This window comes from Microtus pennsylvanicus, chromosome 14 (assembly GCF_037038515.1).
Source record: "Microtus pennsylvanicus isolate mMicPen1 chromosome 14, mMicPen1.hap1, whole genome shotgun sequence".
Lineage (NCBI taxonomy): Eukaryota > Metazoa > Chordata > Mammalia > Rodentia > Cricetidae > Microtus > Microtus pennsylvanicus.
Window position 1 is genome coordinate 13600032 of NC_134592.1, and position 14922 is coordinate 13614953.

General features: G+C 51.3%; 1 protein-coding gene across 4 annotated transcripts in view; it reads left to right on the forward strand.

The window, feature by feature from the left end:
• The first annotated feature begins 288 nt into the window (after positions 1–288).
• Syne3 (spectrin repeat containing nuclear envelope family member 3) overlaps positions 289–14922 on the forward strand; it is an 88690-nt gene continuing 74056 nt past the window's right edge. For 3 of the 4 annotated variants that reach the window (XM_075947450.1, XM_075947448.1, XM_075947451.1), the window contains exon 1: positions 291–368. The gene's annotated coding sequence lies outside the window, so the exon portion shown is untranslated. Of the gene's footprint in view, positions 369–14922 lie in introns of all 4 variants that reach the window. The other variant, XM_075947449.1, reaches the window with a different exon arrangement.

Below are 14922 nucleotides of genomic sequence, written 5' to 3' on the forward strand. Positions count from 1 at the left end.
TACCCAGACCTGTCTCCTCCTGGGTGGTCCCCACAATTCTCTGGAATGGGCTGGAACAGGTGAAGAAAATCCCGGATCGGAATGGTAGACCCTCTAGGCATGGGGCACAGTATTCCCGCCCTCTTGTGATTTAGGTTTGTGACTGGTAGCGGTGAGGTTCGTCCTCAGTCTTGGTTCCCCTTCTGCTGGGTGGCGGAGCTCCGGGCGGGGCTCCGGGCGGGTCCCTAAGGGGGCGGGGCAGTCGCGGTGTCCCCCCCCGCCCCGCCCCGGCCCGGCCCCGCCCCGCCCCGGAGCCGCCCGGGACGCAGGGCGCAGGAGGTACTCGGCCCAGCAGCCCGCGGCGCCGCGCTCCGCACGCTCAGGGCACGGTGAGTCCGGTCAGGGAGGCGGGAGGCCGCGCCGGGTCAGGGAGGGTCGCGTCCGGGTCTCCAGCGCACCCCTGTCCTGACGCGTCCCGGGAAATAGGCGCCGCGGGAAGTCTGGGGACCCCGGGAGGAGCGCGGGGGCGGCGGCCAGCGTGACAGCTGCGGGCGGGCGGGGCTTCGGTTCAAATGCAACCGCTTCACCCGCTGTGAAATCCTGGCACCCTAGAAACTCGGCGGCAAAACGCCGCAGTGCCTGGGGTAGCGCGTCCTGGGGGCCAGGTGTCTTCCCTCTTTGCCTCTAGAGGCCGGAGGACTTGCTAATCCTCTCTCATATCCCCAGGGCCCGGAAAGTCCCTTTCTGGGGACCACGAGCTCTACCAGGAGAGCCTGAGAGCGCACGTAGAGGAAGGGACGTCCCACCCGGTGCGCTTCGTTTCCTTTCCATCAGCCACCTACCTCGCTGGGCGAGCGGCACAGTCTCGCTGATCCCCCTCCTACATCTCTAGATGTAGGGGGGAATTAGATGTTGGCTTCATTTGAGGTCGATCTGGAGCGCGATCCGAGGCCGGGTGTCTCACACAGCCTGGCTGGCCCCTGCTTCAAAACTGTTCCAAAGGTGGTAACATTTAATCTCTGGCTCTGCGACACTTTCCCTGTGTCTTAGAGACCTGCTTCATCTCTGTAAGGATGGCTTCTTTCTATAATGAGTAGGCAAAGTGTGCTTGTGGGGTGGCTTTAGTGCCACGGAGGGCCCACGTCGTACCTCATGGGTGGGAAAAAGCGACTCGTCTTCTTGGCGGGGAACTGTGTGCCACATTGGCTCTGTAACCGAAATGGACAGCCCCTTTCATCTACCCAGAAAAGAAGAAACACGTTGAGAAAGGGGGCGTGACCTGCTCAAGCCGGCACAACCAGGATCCACATTACGGGAACTTGGCAATATTAAAGGGCTTAGTTTTGTCTCTTGCTGGGGGGAGTGGGGGGAGAGGGAGGGAGAGCCGAGAGCTCACAGAGGTCAGGAGCTAGGCTAGGAGGCAGGAAGGTGCATCTGTGCCAATGGACTGTTTTGCTGGCTTTCCTATGAACTGTGCTCTGGACCGACACTCCAACACACGTGGGCTGGCATATTCCCTCTGGCCTGCTGACAGTTACAGCTGAGCCAAGCTGCTCCCTGGGAGCCAGAGAGGCCCCTCAGGGGGTGGCTGTGTAGGAATGTACCAGGAGGCCTTATTTCTGGAGTCACGGAGGGAGGGATGAGAACCCAGGATCGTTTATCCCCCCTCAGTCCCAAAAAGATCTCAGGGTGTGGCAGAGTTGTTCTTTCTCCATGGGAACAACTGTTTACCCTCCTTGGGGGTTTTGCATGCTTTGGAATGACTATGGACCCCGCCCTGCCTGGACAGCCCCTTTGCCTAATGATACAGAGACCTGTGGTTGTTGTGGGATCCTGGTATGGCCACTCTGGAAGGCATGACTGGGTAGGGGGACCATTGCCTCCAAAGGTCCCTGGAGTCTGTAAGCCCAGAGGCCTCTGGCCTCCTGTGTTCATCTTGCTGTAAGGGATGGGGGTGACCAAATCAGATGGCCACTTTGGCCTCACCTAAGTATACGGCCTTAGGCTGGTCATTTCACTTGTCAGTTTTAGAAAAGGGGGTACCCCAGCTCCCCACAGTAACTTTGTCCATGAGGCATTATGAGCAGTAGGAGAGATATTCACAGTGTTTCCTGGGGTGTGGATGGATGTATCTGTGGTTTTGTGTGTGTGTGTGTGTGTGTGTGCACGCGCGCGTGTGCACGCAAGCGTGGGGGGGGGGAGGTTGGGGGTGCTGATCAGGCTACCTGAGGGCTCTGCTGTGCCTCTTTCCTCTTTGTCTTAATTTCCCCAAATCTGTCTGAATCACTCCCCTGGGATCCTCCCACTATTGGAAGCTTGTCCTTGATTCTGGGGGGAGGGAGATCAGAGAGAGTCTATAGGGCATTCAGGTGTGGCTGTGGAGTCTTAGGATTAATGTATCCTGTTGTTTACTTCCTGTATCCCTGGCGAGAGGCAAGGATGCCATTGCTGGCAACTACAGATAGGGGACTGATAGTGCTATTCCCTGGCTGTGTCCCAGGGTTTGGACTCCAGACCTTTGACTCGCCGGTTGTGTTTGAACTCTAGACCTTTGACTCAATGTTGTTCGTTACTTTACACATCCTATATTGGACAGTCCAAGGACGATGTTGTATGCTAGCCACTGGAAAAACTGCAGATCAGGCAGGTCCAGTCATCATCAAGACATTGATGGGAAGAAATGAAAAAATGGATTGTGACCACCCCCACCCCAATATGTTTTAGTGCCAAGACAGGACCCAGGAGGAACAGATTTCTGTAAGGGGTATGACACCTCCCAACCTCAGGATTCTTAACTTTGGGTTTCGTAACCATTCCTGAGACTGTGCAACTCGGAATCAGATGAGGACAGGTCTCCAAATCCAGAGCCCTGATTTCATCTCTAAGGTGATGCCACCCACTTCCGGTTGCTGAGAAGATAAGTCAGGGCGATGCTTGGGGGAACCTACCAGAGGCAGCAATCCAGGCCCATACTCTTGCTTGTCTTTCTATTGCCCTTATGACCTAGTGTCGCTGGGACCCCACTCTGCCTGGTGTCCAACTGCAGACTCCTAGCATCTTCTTAACCGGAAATCACATGCCACCGTGGTGTGACAAGGAGCAGAACTAGAATGTTGGCCCTTAGGAAAGAAGTCACTTTTCAATCATTTGGTTTGTACAGGTTCTAATTTGTATAGCATTTGTGTCCATCCTAATTTACACATGAAACTTTTTTTTTTTAAATAGCAAGGGTCTGTTATAAACTAGGGTACCCTGGAGTAGATAGACAGCTACTCCTGTCTCTACCTCCCCTTGCTAAAATTATGCCATGCAAGTACCCCGCCAATCGAGCTACATTGTTTATTTTGAGACAGCGTCTTGATATGTAGACAGAGCAGGCCTTGAACTCCTGATCCCCCTGCTGCAGCTGTACAGTGCTGGGGTTGTAGACATGCCTTGCCACATCAGTGTAAGGAGGTGTATAAAAGAAAAAAAGGGCAAGCGGTGTTAACATAAACCATTGTGGCTGTGTGAGGGACAACGTGAGAGATGAGCCTGTTCCCTCCTCTGTTCTTTTTCTTCAACCCGGTGCAGGCCTTGTGTGTATATATATTTAAAAAAGTATAGGGCTGGAGAGATGGCTTAGAGGCTAAGAGCACTGACTGCTCTTCCCGAGTTCCTGAGTTCAATTCCCAGCAACCACATGGTGGCTCACAACCATCTATAATGAGATCTGGTACCCTCTTTGGGGCAGCAAACATACAAGACAGACAGAACACTGTATATATAATAAATAAATAAATCTTTTAAAAAAAGTATATAGAACGTTTATTACAGCATCTGTTGTATGTAAATGCACGTGCATGCCGTGACCCACATATGAAAGAACAACTTTCAAGACGTGGTTCTTTCCCTCCACCATGTGGAGCTGGGGGATGGCACTCGGGTTCTCAGGCTTGGCTTCAAGTGCTTTAGCCAAGCCATCTCCATGTATATTTTAAAGTATTTTCATATTCCATCATTACAAATAGGAGCTTTACTCTCCGTCCCATCAAATCTTACATAGTATAAAAAACTGAAAGATAGTAAGCATGTTCTGAGTCTTTTAGAAAATTATTCACTGGACTCAAATGTTCATCTGGCTGGGTTTAAAAGAACAAACAATCCCTTGTGTGACACATGAGTTCCCTTTATTGCGGGGACACAGTCTCCCTTTCCATTTGTCCTGCAACACCTGGCAGTGGCACAGCTGGGAATCTCAAAATAAAAACAGAATGTCTTAAAGTTCTGGCCTAATGATTTATGTTTCCAAATTATGAATCGTGATATGTTTGAGCTGGGAGGGACCTCAAGTCACCTGGTCCAGTTTGCTGGTTTAACAACCCAGAGAAGTGCCCTGGCCAAGGTCAACATAGGACATGAATGTACATAAGGAGGACAGTGCATAATGGCTAGCCACACCTGTGCGTGACTCTCATGGGGATACCACCTGTCACGCTAGCCTGTCGCCCTGGGACTGCAGCTGAGGGCAGGCAGGGAGGCACAGGTGTCCTGTCAGAGATGACATTGATTTGACTGAAGATGTCAGGGGAGCCACAGTGTGCAAGGTGACTCATGAGCAGAAACCTCACCGAAGGTGGTACATGAACTTGGCTGAGAGTCCTGTTTCCGAGTCCACTAAGGCACCTGCTCTTTCTCCTCCTATTTGATAATTCATTCTCGGACTGCACAGTGCTCTGGGAATGGTCAGTCCTGGTTTGCTGTTGCTAGGGAAACAGGTTCACAGAGGTGGGCGATTTCCTCCAAATCCCGCTGCAGGTGAGGGTAGGGCAGTGAGATCTGAAAAGATGGCTGTTTTGTTTTCTCGTGTGCTGGGCTGTGAACACATTGTTTTTGCTGCCAAGAAGCAGAAAGTCTGGCCAGCCCAGCCTGGCAGGCCACAGGGAAGTGGCCTTGTAGAAGACAGATGGGCGGGGTCCTTGTAGCTGTCATGCTGCAGGACTCTCTGAGCTGACAGCTCCTGCCTGGCCACACTGCACCATGCACAGAACACACTGTCTGCAGGACAGAGGCAGGGTGCTCCCGAGGTCTGCCTGGTTTTGTCCCGGTGTATCTGGTGTACCCTCAGATTCCTAGTAACCTTCTCCGCTCCCACCGGAAGGTGTTCTTCCTGCCTGCCCGCTGGAGAGGTATCTGTGTGCTTATGTTTCCTAAGTACCTTATGCATAAGATATTAGTGCCCTTGTGTTTTGAACACAGGCGGTCAGGTGTGGCATCATGGTGGTGCTTGCAGAGTTCTGGACTTTGGAGATTGGGAGTATTCAACTTGTGCTTAGAAGTCATAGTTGCAGTGGAGAACAAGAGAATCCCAGAGTTCTAGATAGCCTTGTCTGAGCCTGTAATTTTACATACAGGGAAAATGAGTCTCCACAAGCAGATAAAGTTGTCATGTTTGTGTCTGTGTGTGTGTGTGTGTGTGTGTGTGTGTGTGTGTGAGAGAGAGAGAGAGAGAGAGAGAGAGAGAGAGAGAGAGAGAGAGAGAGAGAGAGAGAATATGTCTGGAATGTAGGGGCCAGACATCAACCTGGGAAGTTGTTCCTTAGGAGCTGGCCACCTTGGTTTTTAGACAGGGTATTTCACTGACCTGAAGTTGGCCTGGCTGGCCAAGAAGCCCGAGCATTCCTTCTGTCTTTGCCTCCCCCCAGGGTTCTTCCTGACTGCTGCTCACCCAGCACTGGGGTTAACAAATGTGTGCCACCAAACATCTCTTGGAAAATGTGGGTTTCAGGGATCAAATTCAGGTCATCATGCCAGCAAAGCAAGCAATTTACCAATGAAGCCAGCTTCCCAGCCTGACTGGCTCAAGTCTTCTGGTCCTCAGGGACAGCAACGGACCTATTGACTCCCAGCCCGTGCCCTCTCTCACACACACCTTACCTAGTACTCTGCGCCATTGTTGATGGTGGTGTGACGTCATGGCCACATGAAGATGGGCAGGTTGGTTTACTGGGTTAGGCTCCAGCCATCAGCACCAAGCTGGGAGTGGTGGGACTCCAATAAGACTCAGGTTTTATGTAAGCTCTGAAATGGCCGAACCCTTCCCAAGAAACATTTACTAGAATAATACCATAGGCTGACTCACTGAGTCTGCCTCTCTCCTCCTTGATGGGAGGAGCTAACATTTGACCTTCGCCACTCTCAGCTGCCTGCATTTAAGGTGGGAGGCTCTACTTAGCTCTCTGAGGAGTTTGCTCACTTGGAAGCCTAGCAATATGTGTTTGGGGACCTGAGGTTTGCCTCTACAGTGTGCCACCCACCCAGAAAGGAATAGATTTCTTAGGCTTCTCTCCCTTTTTCTAAGTGTTGGCTCTGCCCTCCTTCCTGCTCCCAGGGCTGCTTTTGGGTCCTTAAGGCCCCACGTTCATTCTGACCACCAGAGGCAAGCAATTACTTCTGCCAACTCCTTTCTCCTGCTATTCCTCCACCACGTGGTAGGCATCGCCGCCTAGAAGATTCCAACGGATTCTGATTTCTGTTTTCTGTTCTTTTGTACATTGTTATTGGTATTTAATCAATGGTTTCCAGAACTCAAGTCTGGCTTCCCGCCTGCCTGTTGCGCATTCATCTTCCCAGCTCGCTGGCAGCCCAGAGAGAGGCCATTATTCGTATGACCTAGACCAAAGGCTTTCTGGCCTATATCAGACCTGACAAATGCTAGGGGAACACATGCTCCGGACTGGGGAATGAAGCGGGAGGGGCAGACCCTAGTGTTTCCATGCTCCTCAGAACCTCAGTGAGCCCTGGAGGGAAGATGCAAGATAAGCCGTGACACCTGTCTTCATCCCTCAGGACCCTTGTCACTGGGTCTGTCTGCTGTCTGCGCTGGGAGCTCTAAAGGTCAGCACTGGAACTTTGACAGTGTCTTGACCTCACTGGCACACCCAACTCCTCTCCTTTGCTGGGAGCCCCCACCCCTGCCTTTCCATTTGGATCTCAGAGGCTGGTTCTGGTCCTGGAGAGAGCTCTCTGCCCACACAGTAGCCTTCCGGCACTCACCAGCAGGGTCTGTCTTATCACTGGGTCTCTGTCATCTCAACACTGAGCACTGTTTGAAATGGGAGCTCCGGGCCTACAGCTGTGTCTTTTGTCTATCTCTGCTACAGGAACTTGAGTGACACAGGGCGGGGACAGACACTAGCCAGCTTTGCTACTCTGTACATAGTTTCCCTCTGGCATCTCCAGAGGGCTGGTTCCAGGATACTGGTTGAGTTGTTACAGAATCCCTGTGGGAACGACTTAAAGAAGGGAGGGTTTATCTTGGCTGGGGGTTGGAGGGTACAGTCTGTTATTGGCAGGGAAGGTGTGGCATGCTTGGCTTGCCTTCTTCCTTTTCCCTTTTAATTCGGCTCAGAACCCTAGTCCTTGAGTACTGCTGCCCATCCTTAGGGGTCTTCCTCCTCAGGTAAATCTTTCTGGGAACAACTTTCTAGCCACACCCAGAGGTTCATTGCCATAGTGATTCTATATCCAGTCATGTGGACAATGAGGATCAATGACACACAGACCTGTCTATAAAACATGTCCTTGTGTAGTTTATATACACTACACACAACTTCCCCCCTTTTCTTTTTCTTTTTAAAATAAAAATGTACATTATTTATTTAATGTACATTTGGGGTTTTGCCTACATATATGTTTGTATGAGGGTGTCAGATCTCCCCTGGAACTGGAGTTACAGTTCACAGTTGTGAACTGCCATTTGGGTGCTGGGAATTGAACCTGTGTCCTTTGGAAGAGCAGCCAGTGCTCTTAACTGCTGAGCCATCTCTCTAGCCTGTCCCCCCACCCCCTTTCTTTTTAGTATGCTTCTGTTTGCTCTTAGACAGGGTCTCTATCTAAAAGCCAAACCTGTCTAGAACTTGAAATTCTCCTGCCTCAGCCTTCAAGTGCTAGAATTACAGGCAAGCAGCACTTATTCCCAGTTCTTAATGTAGAGCTCAGGCTGACCTGGAACTCACTGGCATCCTCCTGCCTCAGTTTCCCTAGGGCTGGGATTATAGCATGAGCCATCACACCGGCTCTCATGCTCTTGAAACCTTCTCTGGGTTACTTACACTCCCAACCCAAGGGAGATGCCACGTGAATAGTTCCTAGGCTGTGTTATTTAGGGAAGAAAAAAGTGAGTCCACTCTGGACAGATGCAAGTGTTTTCTGTCTGTCTGGTTGCATCCTTGACCATAGACTGAATGACTGACTAGGCTTGCAGATTGCAGTGATGGTCAGGCTGGGTCACGTAGATTTCCAGCCCTGTCTGCCATGACAGCTGGCCTCTCACGGGCATTTGCTGCGGGCCAGCATTGCACACAGTGTTCTTTACCGCTTCTCCTCATCCCACAGCACTTCAGAGAGGTGTGCTGATGCCATACTGCTGGGCAGAGGGTTAAATAACCCGCCCTCGTCATCGTCGGGTGCCAACGGAGTTAGGGGTTAAATAGAGGTGCCCGGATCCAGGCATCACAGTTTGTGAAAGTGGAGGGCAAACCTACCAAGACTTCAGCCTTCCAGCCGGGCAGCTCCTTTGGAGCTCCACGGGCTCTCCTACACCAAGCCAATCCTCAGAGGAAATCCTTTCCCCCAAGACCATGCATGGGCCCAGGAATGCCACAGGTCCCCCAGAGCAAGAGCCCTACCCTGGAGCACCCTCCCTGGCCCCACCTCCCTTTTCCCCAGAACTCCACTTGCAACTTGTTGGTTAGTCATTGAGACTTGCTGACCACAGGCTGGAGGTTGTAGGTGGCACGTGAGCCCTTTGAGCTTGCCAGGTTAAACGGCCGGTTGTTCACTTAGCACCAGGCAGCCAGCCTGATTGTGTAATTTGCTTGCTTGTCTCTATTTATGGACTTTAAACTCCAACTTTTCTTGGAAATGATTTTAAGGAATAAGGAATGGATTCAATTTTTTTTTTCTGGTGGCTTCTCTTATTTCTGCTTCTTCTCTCTGGGTAAAGCCACCCAGATGCCCAAGGCTGGCTTCTCCTGGGCAAAGTTTTGGCTTCAGTAAAGAGGACCGAGGAAGGCCCTGTGAGTTCCTGTGTCTGTCACCCACAGGAAGTAGCAAGGTTAGTCACGAAGCTCCTAGCAGGAGCTGGCTGTGGTCTGGAAGCCAGAGAGACACGTGTTTGTGGCTGGGATCTGGGCTCTTCCGCCCTGTAACCCACATACCCTGGACAACTGCATTCCATTGATGTACTTGACCTTGGCTGAGATGGAATGGGTAGCAAGATGCCAGGGACATGTCCCTGCTTCGTGGGAACAGTTTGATGGGTAAGAAGGGTGCTCTAAACATAGCCCCCCCCCCCAGTTGGTGAGAACCTGGAGGGAGGAAGCTCAGGGCTGGGCAGGCCAGAAAGCCTTTAAGACACATACGTGCGCGAGAACATGTGCACACACACACACACACACACACACGCTCATGCGTATATATCATAATGTGCAGGGGACAGCTGAAGAAACTCTGGAGTTTCTACCGTATGGATCCTGAGAATGGAACTCAGGTGGTTAGGCTTGGTGGCAGGCCCCCTTCCTTACTGCAGAAGTCATCTAGCTGATAAGTGGGGCCTTTTCATCTCACCCAAGAGCAGTCTCGCTGAGTCTTAACTCCCTCTTTTAGGGAGAGTGGGGGAGGGAGGGGCCCCTTTTATCATCTTAATGGGTCTGTGTGGTGAACCCTTGCACCCCAAGGAGTCAGGGTGTGTTCGGTCACCCCACAGAGCAAAGTATTTCTTACATAATTTCTCTAGGCAAAGGTCAGTTCCATTTTCTATTTAGTGACCTCTTTCTATTCCTGGGCCTGAGGTATGGTGTGACAGACCTGCCAGCACCCCTATACTCTCTCAGCGGCAGTATATCTTGGCCGTCTCATAACCTTCTTGTACAGGGCTAACTCACCTGTCCAAGGAGCTGGCCACGCCTTCCGTGATCCCTGAGCATCCATCCTCCCGGGGTACTCCTCCCCTTTTCCTGGGTGCTTCCAGGTGGGGAGGACAGGCTGCAGGAAGCCGAGCAGTTTTATCTCCTCCACCCAGGGCACCTGTGTGGAGTTGAGCTGGCACAGCTGCTGGTGACTCTTCCCTCGGCTCGGGTGACAGGATGCAAGCTACAAACCCCAATTGCGGTTGCCGTTTTCTCTTGCGGAGTTAACCTGGGTGTGGGACCCAGCACGGTAGGATCTGCTGTCTGACTTCCATCCTTGATTCTCCTGGTTCTCAATGTAGGTCTCAGAGTAGGGAAGAGCTCCCAATCAAGGACATTGCAGGACTGACCCAGAAACTGGGTGTCTGGAGCTCAGAGCACCTGTATGTAGTCAAGGACGACCTTGACCTTCTGACCCCCTCCTCCAATACCCCCCTCCCTGCTTCCACCTCCAGAGTGTTGGGATTACAAGAATGTGCTACCACCACACCTGGTATAGGACTTGCTGGTAATTGAGCCCAGGGCTGTGTGTCTGCTAGCTAAGCCCTCTGCTAGCTGGGCCACCCCGCTGGCCCTTTCTGGTCTTTCTAACTGTTCTGATTATAGGATATTTTCATGGTCACTTGGGTTGCTAATGGGCCCAGCAGAATTAGCAATCTCTGGAAGTGAGGCTGCTTCTTTGTTGCTTTTGAACACTCCCAGGCAATCTGATGAGTGGGCATAGTTAAGAGTCCGGGGTTAGCCTGGGACAGCTTGGGACACTTCAGGGTGGCACTAATTTGTCCTCTTTCCATCACTCCTCTCTGTCAAGAAGCAGGTGTCCGTGCATCCAGAGAGGCATCCAAACGAGTTCCTATCCCTGCCCACTGATTTCTCAGGATGTGTAATAGATATGCCATTGGTCCTGCTTCCCTATTTGAGGCAAAGATAAAAAGTTTCCTTTCAGAATGAACTTAAGTCAGGAGGGACTGAAGGCACAATCTACTGTTGTGGTCAGCTCCATTCATCCCTTTGAGACACACTTGCAGGGCAGCCCTGTACCATGCTGGGATGCCAAGTGTGTGCTTGTCCAGGCGTGTCCTGTGTGCAAGTGGCTGAAGGGTGGGGCCAATGCCCTGGAGCAGCCCTCACGTCAGGTGATGATAACCCTGGACTCTCCAGAGAGCTGGGACACAATGGTGAGTGGCTGAGGGTTAACAAAGTAACAAAGGGGTTTCCTAGGCTGGCTTTAGTCAGCTCTTGGTACTGGTGTGGAGATTTCTCTCAGTACTATGTGTTTACCTCTTATCCATAGCATTCTGAGATGTTTCTATCTGGTCCTCAGAATCTTTTCCTGGAGTCACCATTGTCCTGTAAACTTGGGGAATAAATTACAGGACTTCGGTGTCCATGGGTGCCCAGGACCTCCCTGGCATGTGGGCAAACTGGTCATTCAGGAGCCCTGAGGCAGGAGGTGGCCCTGCTGCTTGCCAGGATTGGATGTGGGTCACACCTGTAATCCCTGTGTTTAGGAAGACCGAGACAAGAACATTGCCATGAATTTGAGTCCAGCCACAGTAGTCTGGAGTAGGTTTTAGTGCTGTCTGCTGACTATCTAGGGGCCTGAGGTGAGGTAACTCACTTATTCATTTACTCAGCAAATACCCAGCCCTTTTGGAACAATGCCCTTGCAGGGCCCTGCAGGAGATTACATCCAATTGATCTGGGAGCTTGCTGATGGGATTAATTTAACCAGCTTCTTTACCCTGGGGTGGGAGCTCTCAACTCTGTCCTGCAGGGCCTCACATTCTTGGAGGAACAGTGTTGTGGAGGAGCCTCCCTAGCTGCCACAGCAGGGGACGGCTCCAGACTCAGGGGGCTGCTCCGCAGAGAGTTCCAGCCTACAGACAAACATTTGGGAAGGATTGTGTTTTTTCTGAGTTTCTTCTGGACAAGTGAAGAAGGGTCTAGAAGCCGGGCGGTGGTGGCGCACGCCTTTAATCCCAGCACTCGGGAGGCAGAGGCAGGCGGATCTCTGTGAGTTCGAGACCAGCCTGGTCTACAGAGCTAGTTCCAGGAGAGGCTCCAAAGCCACAGAGAAACCCTGTCTCGAAAAACCAAAAAAAAAAAAAAAAAAAAAAAGAAGGGTCTAGAAGGGACAGGGTTCTGGAGTGGTCATTTGGGAGAATGGTGTCTCCCAAGTGTTGTGAAACACAGTGGAGATGAGCCTCTTACTAGCTTTAACCCTGGTGTTTTTTATTGTAAAATTCAGTATCAATTTTATTTTTAATTTTTATGTAGTCGTATTTTTTTTAAGTCTTGCTATGGCTGTGTAGTCCTGGCCTGGTAGTTGCTTTACAGTCCAGGCTGGTCTTAACTTTTGGCATTTCTCCTGCCTCAGCCTCCTTAGTGCTGGATTTCAGGCGTGTACTCCAGGCACTGCTAGCTCTGGTTTTCCTGTGTGTGTGTGTGTGTGTCTTTCGGGTGGTGGGTGAATGTGTCTCCCTCTTGCTGTTGCTCAGTTCACTGTGTCTGTGTTTGCTGGGCAGTGTCACTCTGAATGTCAAAGCTGGGCTGGGAGGAGGCCTCAGGAGATGACACTCCAGCCCAGGAGGCAATGACTGACCAGAAGCTGCTGTCTTTAGAAGCGGGATGACCTGAGCCAAGGTCTTCTATGTCCATTGTAGAGACGGGGACACCTAGACATTGGTCCCTGGTGAGAGTCTCCCTCCTTGTGGTCCCCAGGAGAAGCGCTTGGTTCTTGGCTGCCTCTGAGAGCACACACACACACACGCACACGCACACGCACACACAGGCTGCAGGACACTGTGAATGGCTGCGGGGAGGGGAGGAGGACCTTGGGAAGGGACATGAAAGTGAAAGTAAGTGGACAGCTGTTCTCAATTTGCCCCAGAAAGAATATTTACCTGAGCTCAGTATCCAAAAAGTGCCCACCAAACCAGCACCAATGGATTATTCAAGGTCATTGCTGCCACCCTGATGGTGAAGGTCACTTCAGGTCATTCCTGCTGTTCTGACTGGGGATGGCTATGAGGGGGTATTGCCTCCCCTTGGGCCTCCATGTTCTAGAAGTCTTGAAGGTCCTGTCCCTCAGTCTGCTGAGAAGGAGGAAACTTCATTGTCCTGGGACTAATACTGTCTGTCCAGAACTGCACATTTAATAATTGTTATCTCTGTGAGTGTGTAGATGTGTGGGCTTAGTTCCTCCTTGCTGGAGATAAGTGACTTTGAAGCAAATTCGTGCCTTGTACGTCATAGCTCCCTCTCTGTAGGAGCCTTTTCCCTAGCCACCCCCAGTGTCCTCCCACAGGTACATCACCTTGTCCCTTGTCTCCCCTCCCCTGAGCAGAATCCTCTCCCCACAAAGTCCCCTCTGCACTGACCCAGGCTCAGCCTCTCTCTGGGGCTACTTTGAACATAGGAGGTCCTCAGCATGGTGCAGGGAAGCTGAGAAGCCCTTCACGGCTGGCTGTCTCCAAAGAATGAATGAAGCTCTCTTTCCCAGTGGAGGTTCTCTGCATACAGATGTCCTGCGTGCTAGGCACTGTCATGGGTAGGGGGCTGAGTGATGAGCAAGACTGGAAAAGTTGTGGTTGCCCTGGAATTGATATTCTAGAAGGAACTAGAGTTCAGAGATGTCTTCTTTTTTGTCTGTGTATATGTCTGTCTGTCTGTGTAGGCTATGTCAATCTTCAGTGTCATTCCATCTTGGTTTTTGAGACAGGGTCACTAACTGGCCTGGAGCTTACCTAGCAGGCTGTGTGACCAGGAGACCATCCTGTCTCTACCTCCCAATCGCTAGGATTATGGTTATGTTACCATACCCAGCTTTTTACGTGGATTTAGAGAATGGTGCTTGTCTTAGGGTTTCTATTGCTGTGAAGAGACACCATGACCAACCCTTATAAGGGAAAACATTTAATTGGAGGCTGGTTTACAGTTCAGAGATTTAGTCCATCATTGTTCATGGCTGGAAGCATGGCAGTGTGCAGGCAGCCGTGGTGCTGGAGAGGTAACAGAGTTCTACACCTAGATTAGCAGGAAGAGACACACATTGGAGTTGGCTTGAGCATTAGAAACCCGAACACCCCCCCCCCTTGCCATACTTCCTTCCATCAAGGCCACACCTCCTCTGACAAGGCCACTTGTCCTAATCCTTCCAAATAATGCCACTCCCTGTGAACCTATGGGGGCCATTTTCCTTCAAACCACCACAGAACACAAATGGTCACTCTCCTGTGGTAAGTACTCTAAAGACTTAGCTATCTCCCCAGCCCTCGGTGTGTGTCCAGCTTTGCGACATTACACTATGATGTTGTTGTTTACAAATGTTTTAGGCCATATTTCCAGCTCCTGGGATGCCTGTGGCCTGGTAGTTCAGTAGGTAAGTCAGTAAACAAACTTACCAGCAGATGGTAAGTGCTGCCAGGCCCAGATGCTAAGAGGGCTCAGCAGGGAAAGGTGTTTGCTTTAAAGGCTGCACTAGCGGTGAGCTCTCAGGAGCCCAGGAAGGATAGAAAGAGCTGACTCCAGGAAACTATCCTCTGACCTCCTCACAGGTGCTGTGGCGCACACACCCCTCCCCCATCACACACCCATATGTGCCTACATGTGCCCACATGTGTGTGCGCATACATACACACACATACACACACACACACAAGTGATTGGGCCTGGAACCCATGCCAACAGCTTAGCAGCTATAGGGGAAGCAGCAAGAAAGCATAGGCCCCGGCCCTCCTTTGTGATCAAAAGAATGCATCCTTCCACAAACTGGTGGCAATTTTCTCTTTGTGGGTTCACTTGGGGACCATGGCATTTGCCTTTTATGCAAAGCCTGTCAGTTTCTTCCAGGAACTCAAATCAAAGCCAGCATTGTCTAAGAGGAGAGAGAAGATAGTTTAGAAAGCCAGATGGGTTTGTGTGCACAGTGTGTGTGTGTGTGAGTGTGTGTGTGTGTGTGTGCCTGCTCCACCCCCAGAGGGCTCACATG